An 11,644-nucleotide genomic window follows, 5' to 3' on the forward strand; every position below is an offset into this window, starting at 1 on the left:
TAATTAACTCGGGAACAACTTGATGCGGGAGACGAGACGTTAATTACACGGCTTGTTCAATTGTCGCGCAACCAACGGAGGGTTCATCTTCTTGGTTCTTTCGGCAAAGTCACGTAGAAGGGAAATAATGAAATAATAAAAATAAAACATAATAAAATAATTCTCACGACGTTTCGGCCACAACGCAAGCATCCGTCCTACGGAGTGTTCTCGTCTTTGCGTTGTTTTACGTTTCCATTCGCACGCTCTCCAATCTACGGGGGCATCCAGCCGACGACTCCTTCCTCCATCTTCCGTGCCGCTAGACCCACGCATACCCGGGGCTCACTTGGCTCGTCGACACAGACGACACCGCAGTGCGACTGCTGGACGTCTCGGACTCATCTGTGATTAACTTCCCGCACACGGTCTCCCTGATGCGGGCCCTGAACTGGAACACAAAGGGGAACGACGCGCAGTCGTTCGCTCGTTCGGCACACACCCGGTTCCGCAGAGTCATCTCTGATACCGTGGTATCGTGCGAATGGAATTTGGCCCTAGTGCTCGCCCCCCCCCCCAGCGCCCCTGTCCATAAAGGCTGAGAGCTCCGCTTTCTGTGGGCTGGGCAAAATGTTGAAATGGGCACTGCAATTACGTTGCAACTTTTCCTCCTCGTATACACCACGGTGGGTGAGAGACATCGAGCAGAATACGCAAGCAGATCACGTCGTTACTCATTCGCTTTTAGTGCTTAACGTGTGTTTAACATTTACTGTTGTTCCCCCAGAATTTTTGTAATGCACCCCCAATTTAAAGAAGGTCCCGCTACAGGGGTTGGCATAGGGTGGTTGGCATGGGCCCTCAGAGTAAGGGATCGAATAGCCTCACCTGCCCCCACTTTGTATCCCGATTCCTGGGTCGAGCACGTCGGACCCAACGCCGTTGCACCGCCTGCACACTCATAGCTACGCCACTACTTTATTGTGCGTGGCATATAGATTATCGCACAAATGTAATTCCTTTTTTTTACTTTTTATCATCAAATGAGGGTTATCAATGAAGATATATATATATGCTACCACATGCACAAATATATCCTCCTGGACATCTGCTGGACATCTGTAAAAAAATAACTTTACAGCTTATCAGGGTTCTCCGAGATAAATAAAGATTCTGAAGATGGGCCGCATGAACTGTTCATTCCATGTTAACTCAACGTCACTTTCGCCGAAATGGTGCATTTAATTAGGCGACATCCGAGCCGTTCAAGTCGCAAGATATTGTTGTTAATGTGTTGATGAGGCTCGCCCTGGCTCCTCAAACGTCGTGGTATTACCACTCCCCCTCTAGCACGCATCCTGATTAACTCCCACTCGACCCCGATCCCACATTCCAAGACCCTTTTTCACCCCGGGCTCCCAGCAGTAGCCAGTGCAGCTCTCATTCTATTAAGGGCAACCCCATCTCTCCCACTACCACTCAACCTGTATAATTAAACCCGATAAGTACTCTATCATTGAGTCTTTAGGAAGACATGTTGACATATGGAGTGTAACATTCTTACCGGAAGATGAAGACCTCCAACGACTGGGAGGAGGCAGACGCACTCCCTATGAAGGACTATAAAATAAAATAATAGTTTTTACCCTTTCTGACCATAAAACAGGTGTTAAGATGTTCAAACACTCAAAGAGAAAGCTTTTTTTTGCAAGGACCCAAGTCTGCATTAACCACATGTACTTGTGGTGAACATGCAAATAAACATGCTCTGATAATATATGGCATTGTCTTTGAAACCGATTGACCTACACCAGAGACGGCCTTCTTTAGGGCCTGGTCTCAACTAGGGCTGAACGATTTGGGGAAAATATCTAATTGCGATTTTTCTGACAGATATTGCGATAAAAAATGTTTAAGTCAAGCTTCAGTTCAATAATCACTGTGTAATAGATTTAAAACATGTGATGGAGCATTACCACATGATACCATCAAAATATGAACAGCTCTATTCTAATGCAAGGATGAGAACTTAAAATATATTAATTGCTTCCAACATGTATGTATTAAAATGTTTATATGAAATAGAACAATCAAACATAGAACAAGTGTTAAGTTAATCAATAAAGTTATAATAATAATAACAAATAAAACAATTCCAATAAGAAAATAATAGGACTTTTCAAATCGCAAAAAATCGCAGCCTTTGCGATTTCCTAATCGCATTATTTAAAATTGCGATTTCGATTTGAAATCGATTAATCGTTCAGCTCTAGTCTCAACTATAGTGTTAGACGAGAGAACGCCAAAATGCGAACAGCACAAAGACAACGCACTAAAGGACTATTGGTGGAATAGCTTCCACGTGGTTCATTAATTTGCTTTATGTCTTGTGGAAGGAAACCCATGTTAGTCCCCCACATGGTATGCCTTGGGTTGCTTTGTACTTCAGAATATGGCAACCCAATCTTCCCCCGCCGCCCCCACTCTATTCAAATGCAACAATTTTCGGGACATCTGTAAACAAGAGCTTTATAGCTCATCGGATTCCTCCAATATAAATACATCATTTTGGTTCTGTTTGCAAGGAGTGGGCCACGGGCATACACACACACACGAGACGAGACTCGTTTCCTCTTCCTCCGATCCATTCGCTTTGGCGCTCACCTGCTTGTTCATGAACGAGCATATCAAGGGGTTGGAGACGCACGACGCCTTGGAGAAGAACGCGGGCACCGTGACGAAGCGCAGGTCGATGTTGTGGTCGCGGTTGGTAACTATGTAGAGGGCCAATGCGGCTTAGGGGCACGTAGCACGTACAGAAGTAGCTCACCATCACGATCACTGTGCGCGACACTTCTCGCTCGGCCTTCTCTGTGCTCGAAGGACTCCTGCTGCTGCACTGCCACCTTTTATGTAACGCAGAAGCGAACGGCGCGGTGGGTTTTTTTTACTGACCGAAGATTCCCACTCAGGGCACGAGTGTTAATGATGTTTCGTCGCGTTCCGAGTGTGCGTGGGCATTTGTGCGCGTTGAGCGTCTATGCCTTCTTTCAAGCTTGCGCCAGCGCGCTGCTTTAGCGGGGCAATCTTGAAGTGTAAAATTAGGATGCGTGCCGAAAGTTTGAGAGAAGACATCAATGCTCTAACACGCGGAGCCCAACCTGGAATACCACACGTGGGTTACAGATGGCTGTGAAAACGCGTGCATTACGTGTGGATGGAGACCACTTCTAAAACTATCAAATGTCGCACGAAGAGAGTGCGGGTTGGTGAAGGAGGTGGCCCAGAATCAGTTCAGATAGGATTCGCCACTGATATTAGCCGTGGTCGGGATCAAACTCGGCATGCCAGATTCAAGATCGCAGTGTGTGTGTGTGTGAACCTGCTTGTTCCACTCCACATAGAGAGTACAGTCTCGTATATGGAAAAAAAACACGAAAAATAGATTGGAAATTACTGCTGTTGCAGTTTCAATCAAATTGTAAAATAAATTACAATTTATAGTAATTCGTTTTGCAGAAATGCATTGCTATTCCAATACACTGCGAAGTGCTTTGAATGCTGGATATGAAACACAAATAATACAATAATGTCCATGATGATGGCCTTTTTACAGACTGTGAAAAAAATATACGAGCCAGAGCACAATGTTTTTTTTTGCTAATTATTACGCCTAAATTTTATCTAAGCCTGTAGGCTATTTCTTTGCAATATATTTAACTTTTATACTAAAAATAACATAGAAAATGTAATTATACCCTCTGACGCAGATATCTCTTCCAAGATGCTTGTGCAGATTCACATTTGGCGACTGCACAATTTTTGCCATTTCCCATTAACCATGATAATTACATAGCATTTAAAATTATATCAGCGTCGTAATGATTATGCTGGTGGAGGACGGAGGCTCCACTTTATAAGCACTTGGGGTCACGGGCCACTATGCTCCACAATAAATCTTCAAGAGAATAAAACTTGAATTCGGGTCATGAAGCAGGCACAACTTGAAATCACTCCACCGTGGCGACAGGCTTTACGGTTTCCATGCCCCGTATTTTAAGAATTATAATTTTAGGACCTAAATCATAGCAGCAAATATTTGGTAGTAATGCTGCTGCGTCGGCAGTGGTGCACAATTAACAAAACTCGTCAACAACACCGCCTTAAATAGAAAAAAATATATATAATCGGCAAAGTTTCAGGCAATGACCTTTCTGCATTGCACATAGAGAGAGATGCCAGAGAGGTTGAGTTAGTAAGAGTTGGAGACTGCACTTCGCACCTGATGAGAATACTTTGTTGTTGTTTATGTTTTCATCATTGACGCCTGAGACTCGCAGAGGCGGCCGATGGCACAAATCTCCGGTGGGGCGATGCTGGCGCCCTAATGTGAGCGGGGGGGTGGGAGGAAATAGCGGGTGGGGTAGGGGGAGGGGGCGGCGGATTTAGGGGAGCAGGGATATTGGCAGAGGATCGTCCTCCTGCAAATGGCCTTGATGGGCCCCATTCGCTTCATTTTGGCACTCGGTGGGAGTGGCTTTGAATCGGCCAATGGGATCGCCGATATATCCCGCAGCATTGTGGCGGTGAGGCTGAGCGCTGCGGTAGCGAGATGTTATCTCCCTCGCCTGGTATGCAGCAGGGACGTGCGGGCAGGGGAGGCATGGGAGGCAGAGCCTCACCTGCCATACCCCAATGAAGATAGCTGTTACAAAATTTTTAAGAAATTGTAAAATACAATTTTAGATTTTTCCCATGATCTGTGTTACAAATGTAATTTCTGTATGATTTCAATTATTACAGAGAGATAGTAACAGGCACGGGCTTGTTGCCCGCGCCCCATCCAGTTACTGAGGGGTTGCGCAATCAGAGGGGAGGCTGAGCTCGTCGCTGCCTCACCTCTCGTCTCTCCCTGTATTTGCAGCGCAGCTCCGCAAATTTGTCGATTTTGACTGTAAAAATGATTGGAATCGTACATAAATGACGTAACACAGATCAGTGAAAAAAAAATCCTAAATTTTTATTTATGAAAATTTTTTACAGGTGGGGGCTCTGCTTCCCCTGCCTCCCCTAAACGCACGTTCCCTGGTATGCAGGAGGTCGTGGGTTTGATCACGACCCTGACACCTGCTGCTGTATATTTGGAGTTTGCATGTCTCACTCCCAGTACGTGGATTTTTCTCCGGTTCTTCCCTCCACGTTATATAATCTTGAGAGTGTTTGGCTGCTATACATTTCCACATGATGATGAGCCACTTCGTTGAGCTATCGTTTGTGGCCAGATCGCTTATGGAAAAGAGCCACATTAAGCTCAGTGGACCCTTCCTGGTTAAAGGGGCCGATTTTTGACCCCCCCTCCTCGTCACACGGCGTGACAAAAAGTAGACCCCCTCTCAAATATGACGTCACAAAGCTCTGCCCCTCTCACCCCCAAAAAATAAACCATGCTTCAAATCGCTTTAAACTATTGTCATTGTAGTGCGTATTTAATGTGGCGCTGCACTCTGATGTTGTAGAAGAAAACATTTATTAAAACGTCTATTTAATTAAGTAGAAGGTGTTGTCTATATTTATTAAAAGTTGCGCATTTTGATGTGACGTCCCATTTCTCAACCCCCCCCCCCCTCGTCACACATCGTCACAAATGTCTGACATCCCCCCCCAGGTGCGTGACGTCATTTATGGACGGCCCCAAATATAAAATGGCGTTTATCTGTATAGTGTAATAGAGTACTGTACAGTTATTTATTCTAGTTATATCGATTGTATCAAGCCGGATAATGGTGGCTATGCACGCCTCTACTTAGCACTGTGGAGACTGTGAGAGGGTTGTTGGTGGATAGCACAAACGTTGCCAAAATTCCCTTCCCCTGAGCGTCCAGGTATCACATATCCTACTCTTTGGTTCTTTCGGTAAAGTCACGGTAGATAGAAAATTAATAGATCACGACGTTTCGATAGCAACACAAGGAACCGTCATCAGGTGAAACAAACACAGCAGGAGAACTGCTGACGTACGAGAAAGAACCAAAGACTATGGATTGCTGCAGTGACGAAAGCTTCAAATCAAGATAATCACATATCCTGGCTGGCCAGGAGATGGCAGTATAACAAAAAAGTGGTTCACACTCGTTCCGTCTATATGGAATTGAGTGTTTCCCCCCTCGCACGCGTGGTGTTCTCCCACTTGTAAAACACTCGTGAATTGGCCAATAACACCTAAATACATAGAGGCTCGCAGAGCTTGGGCAATTGTTGACGCCACTGGCTCATCGTGTGATGCTTGCCTCTGAGAGAGTGCGTGCCGTTGCAAGTAAAAACAAATGTTTAATCAGCTCTATCTGAATAGAATAGAAATGGAAAAATAAAAAAACTCCAGAAATCAGCCACATTTGTATCTCCCCCTCCAAAACGCAACACCCCACAGAGAAAAAAAAGAGAGAGGGGGGGCAGTTCCTATGTGTACAACCTCCTACTGAAGGTGCAAGGGTTATGACTCATTTGAACCTCCAGGATGTGGCTCATTTGTCTGTAGCATATTCAAAAGTCATGACTGTCATTATAAACGCATGAGGCATCTGCAGCGTGCACGGATGTGTGGGGAGACTGCCACGAACGTGCAGTTGCATACGCTAATGTATTCATTGCACCAATAAATAAAACGCGTACTTAGAAATAAAACGCAAATTATAATTGGACGGTTGGAGCAAATTGCACACTTTAAATTTGTAATCAAAATTCCGGGCCTTCCGACTCATGTGACGCGCGCGTCATTTATTAAGTTGCGTGTGGAATTTATATAAATTTAAACGAATTTTCTGGCCTTTTATTTGAGAGGAGACCAAAAGAAAAAAGCACCCCAAAATGTCGTTTTAACGGGTGATCAAGAAAGAAAGAAAATAAACCCCGCAACAACTTCCAATCACGAGTTACCGCGGAACGAACCAGCATATGCGCACGCACACACACACACATTGTGTCGTAATTATTCACCAATAATTAAAATCGACGCGCGCGCGAACCCAACAATCCACCGCTCGGAGCGTGCTCAGCAGATTGCCGTGGGAGAAAATGATGATCGATAGCGGCACGACGAAACAGAAGACGAAGAGGAAGAATTCGGTGCAGTCCTCGCTCTTGTACTTGGTCCCCACCGTGCACCAGTCGGGGCCGCAGGAGCACTACAATCCCTTGGGGAAGCATCTTTGACCACGCATCGAGGGAAGGCCAGTGTGAGTAGTAACTACATTGTAAGCTCAGAGGGAGGGCAAGGGCAGGGCGGTATGACAATCTGTTAGGTGGCAGCCCGCGATATTTGATTTGTCTCGCACGGTCGCATCATTGCATGCGCTTTTGTTCTTGTACACTCTTGATGAAAACACATCTCGTGGTGCTTGTCAAGGGGGCCCCCCAAATCGTAGCTTTGGCCACCTGGCAAGGGGGGAGGGCAAGGCACCCCCCTGCCCCCACGCTAGTTATGTTATTGGTAAGCACGGTCAAAGCATGCATCTATCTCTAATAGCCAGCAACTGGCATCATGTGCAAAATATTGCAACATCGCTGCAGCCTCAACGTAGCAGCAGTGTTTCAAGGCCCCTACCCTGTTAAAGATGTGCTGCACCTGCGTTAAGGAGTGATGTAGTTGACAGTGTAGCTGCTCAGGTATTGGGTTCAATTACACGACATGCGTTTAATGTAGGACTATGGGACCATCTGAACGGACAATTCCGTTTATATTTTTTCGAATAATTGTCGCAATTTAATCCGACGAGATTCTCGGCAGTTCTAGAGTAAGTTGTTTGCAATCAAAAGCTTGCAAATTAAATATCCTGATTAGGGGGGGGCGGGTGGGGGTTGTCTCAGCTCATCATCTCCACGGGGTCACTAAATTGAGTTACTATTTTGTGGCGAAGTCACAACAGTTCTGGACAATGGAGAGATTCCCCACCATAGAAATATGAAATTTCCAACAATGGCTCATTTGAGTAGATTTTTTTTGTAAAAATGACTTTCTGGCACATTATTGGATATGTTGTATCTGCCAAGCAGGGCAGCCAACCCCATTTTATCCGTGTTGGGCACTTCCCTTGGGAGTGTTTCATGCAGGGTGCAATCCCTTCGCTTTTGGATGCCAAGGTTTTAAATTTCCGCACCCCATTGACTTTACAGAATGTAACAGTCCAGCCCTTTATTTAACCGTGTGTGCAAGATCCCTTCGCAATGTGTTATATTTTATGCAGGAGTTGCACATGATTTGTAACCACGACAATGCCTAGACTCCAACATTTGTCCTGATACAAATGTGACAAATGCATGTAAACAATAATTTAAAGAATTGATTCTGTATATCCAACAAAAAAATCGAAGGAATTTGTAATATTATTAAATTAATATGGGTCAAAACAACAGGTCAACTTAACCAATGGTACGATTCTTAATTGCACCCACCCGCAACCTTTTTTACATATTTCTCATGTGCTCGTAAAAAAAAACTATTTTAGACGCCGCAAGAATTAACGTCAAGATAATATACTGTATAATCACAGCTTCAAACTGGAAATGCATGTGTAAGCAATTTAACCCCCCCCCCCATTTTCACTCATTACGATGCAATAAAAGCAATCATCCGTTGCATCTTCTGATAGTTCAGTAGGGATGTTGAGCGACGACGAGTATAATGCACCATGGGGGCAGCAGCACCAAGTGTTATTTTGAAGCATCATGCTATTTTCTTTACCGAACTAAATCATTACCAAGATGAGTACACCATGAATACATTTCACGAAATCAAGTTTTAATCTGGCTTGTTCCAACCTCGAAAAATCACTTGGACTAACGGGACGACAGCTTGACACTCAACAGAAGCAGTGCCTCGGTTGTTTTTTTCCTTCCAATTGTCTACAGCATCCATCAGAAAATATATTATCATCAGCCACATACGTTGCTCTATTAAAGGCCAAAGAAGTGGGATTATTTATACTGGTGTTAAAGCACGTAGCTTTACTTGCATCAGAGCGAATCACGCTAGAAAGTCGTTTGTTTGTCCTTACGCGTACGAAGATCTCACCTGCTCCAGCCGAAGAAAGGTGGCAAAGCCACACCGAGCCCCAGCACTCAGGCAAGGCCAAACGCAAAGAGGGCATGTTTGGAGCCAAAGCGAAAATTACCAAACGGCTTGCAAATGACGATGTAGCGCTCAGCTGCCAGGAAAGCCAACGACCAGCCTGTCACCAAGCCTGTGTGGCGGGCAGACACAAGCAATGCACCGTGTAATTAATGAATGCGGCATTTACAAATGACAAATGATACATTGTCCCGTGCAAGTATGTGCAAATATAACGCACCGAATTAAATATTGCCTTTTTTGCGTAGCACTCCATAACAAATTATAAGAAGACTTTTGTTTCATATATTCACCGAAATAAACTATGTATTGAAGTTCATTAGCCTATGAGCGCTTTTAAGACAAACGTCAGCCGAGAGCATTTGGTTGCTTAAAGCAGATTTTAAGAGTAAACTGATTTGACATCTTTCAGTGGATGATTCCGTCCATAGTAAACGGTGTTTGTGAAAAGGCTGGTGTGAGACAACCGTCACAGTAGCATACCTGTCAACCCCCTATCAGTGCCTACCCTATTAGACCAATTCACATCTTATTGGTCACCCCATGCCCTTTTAAATCTCAACGTTCATCCTACAAAGTGCCATCACAAGGGAGAAACACAAATAGACAAAACGAAATTTGCCCGTATTTAAGCGGCTTTTACGACCTGAAAACTCAATTTCCTTGCACAAGAATACGGGTAAAGCGGATGGGTTTACGGGTATGCGGTAGACCAGATTTCCAGTTCCAAGTTGTGTTCTGTCAATAAAATGCCATTCGAATTCAAATACAGGTCTTTCCATCGGACAAAAAAGTACAAAGAAATCTTTAAGAAAAAAAAATGCACGAACAATTGTGTGAAGAGCCATGTTAAACATACATTTATGGTTATCGTTATGAAAGTATATGCAACAAAGTGTCTGCATTTCCTAATTATAGTGGACAAATCATACGTAATTCATTTGGTGACCGGTGCACCTTAGTCCACTGCAAACTGGACATCAAAACGATTGAAAGACTTACCGGCCATCGAACCAAAGAATGATTCGAGCGCACAGACCGTGGGGCCAAAGACGAAATAGAGACAGAAAACGAGGCCTGCCGCCGATATGTTCACGAGGATGTAATCGAGTGGCTGTCGCAGCTTCTTGTATTTGACGGTGACGATCAGAACGATGGCTGTTCAGTGGCGTGCCGCACAGGAACACGAGAAGCCCATGAACGCGGCCTGTAAGTAGAAAGCCCGCTTTGGGGCAATGTGATACAGCGGACCATCGAAGGGGCCCACTTTGGAGATGTTTTTGAAAAAGTAGAACTCTTCATCTCCGGACATGGTTGCTGGTTGCTCACCCCCCCCACTCCCCAGCGCTTTGCAGGCTGTGTCTGATGAGGCTCAAAAGCACATGCCTTGAATTACGCAAAAAAATCCAGTGTTTGCCAAACACCCCATGGGCTTTATATGCTTTCCATAGGATAATTGGTTGGATTAGCTCCGGCTGCCACAGTTTAAACCACTTAACTCTGCTCCGGCTCTGGTTTTAGCCGCTTACAATGAGGCTCGCCATAATCAGCATATGCGAAGGGGGGGGGGGGGAAGGTTCTTACGAGGTCCATTAGGATATCGGCTAATTGCGCTTCATAAAAGACAAGCAAATGCCCAGGTAAATCTGCTAATGTCTTTCATCGCCGATCGTAAAGTGCCCAAAACGCCTCAGTGGACTATCAACCAAAGTGCCTCAGTCAAAAGGCCAACGATGTGCCTCATGACGATCAAATACAACCATTGTGAAGCCCTAACACAATGAACCGTGGTGTCAGAAATTACAAACACTTCAATAGTGCAGGTTTCCTGCAAACAAGTTTCAACCAAGAAGAAGTTTCATTCAGTACGTTTAAGAAATGTATCACTTTCTAAATCCCGACCATCCAAAGCTCTGCGTTATGCAGACAGAATCAATGGTAATTATGTAAAATGGAATATCGATCGGAAGTGATATTCTGCTAAATGAATGGACTTCTGTTTTACCATAAATATAGAGAGCATTAACAATACACCAATGTCTATACGCTGTACTGCTTATCTGAAAAATATCACAATCACAGCATTAGTTCAATCTGATATTTCACATACACACTTCAGGCAACATTTTAAATGTAATTCTGGTGACAAATTACATTTCTATGGACATAAGCAATCCATAATGTAAACAATGTGCAGACAAATATATATTTTAATAACTGTGAACAAGATTTACTGTCAGGCATATACTGCAGACTACTTATGCTTGTATGTTGGCAATTGATTGGGTGGGATTTGAATTGCCATGTTTTCAGATTGGAAAACAATCGCATTGCAAATGGATAATGGTAATTATCCGGAAGGCACAGCTTAGCTGAAATAGCCGACTAATCGGCCCAGAAAATCCATATCCCTTATATAATTGTTGGAAACTACACTCGATCGTCTCCAACACGACCCAATGCACGGTCAAATTTGTCTCTCCCACAAACCGTGGAAAGATATTCCCGATAGTAATGATGAAATGTCAGTCTTTATTCGAA

General features: G+C 44.2%; 1 pseudogene; it reads right to left on the reverse strand.

Moving 5' to 3' along the window:
• Nucleotides 1-285: 285 nt before the first annotated feature.
• Nucleotides 286-10,415, reverse strand: LOC144933739 (ultraviolet-sensitive opsin-like; annotated as a pseudogene).
• Between the last annotated feature and the right edge of the window lie 1,229 nt (nt 10,416-11,644).

The sequence above is a fragment of the Lampetra fluviatilis genome, chromosome 8 (assembly GCF_964198595.1).
Source record: "Lampetra fluviatilis chromosome 8, kcLamFluv1.1, whole genome shotgun sequence".
In the NCBI taxonomy this organism is placed as follows: Eukaryota; Metazoa; Chordata; class Hyperoartia; order Petromyzontiformes; family Petromyzontidae; genus Lampetra; species Lampetra fluviatilis.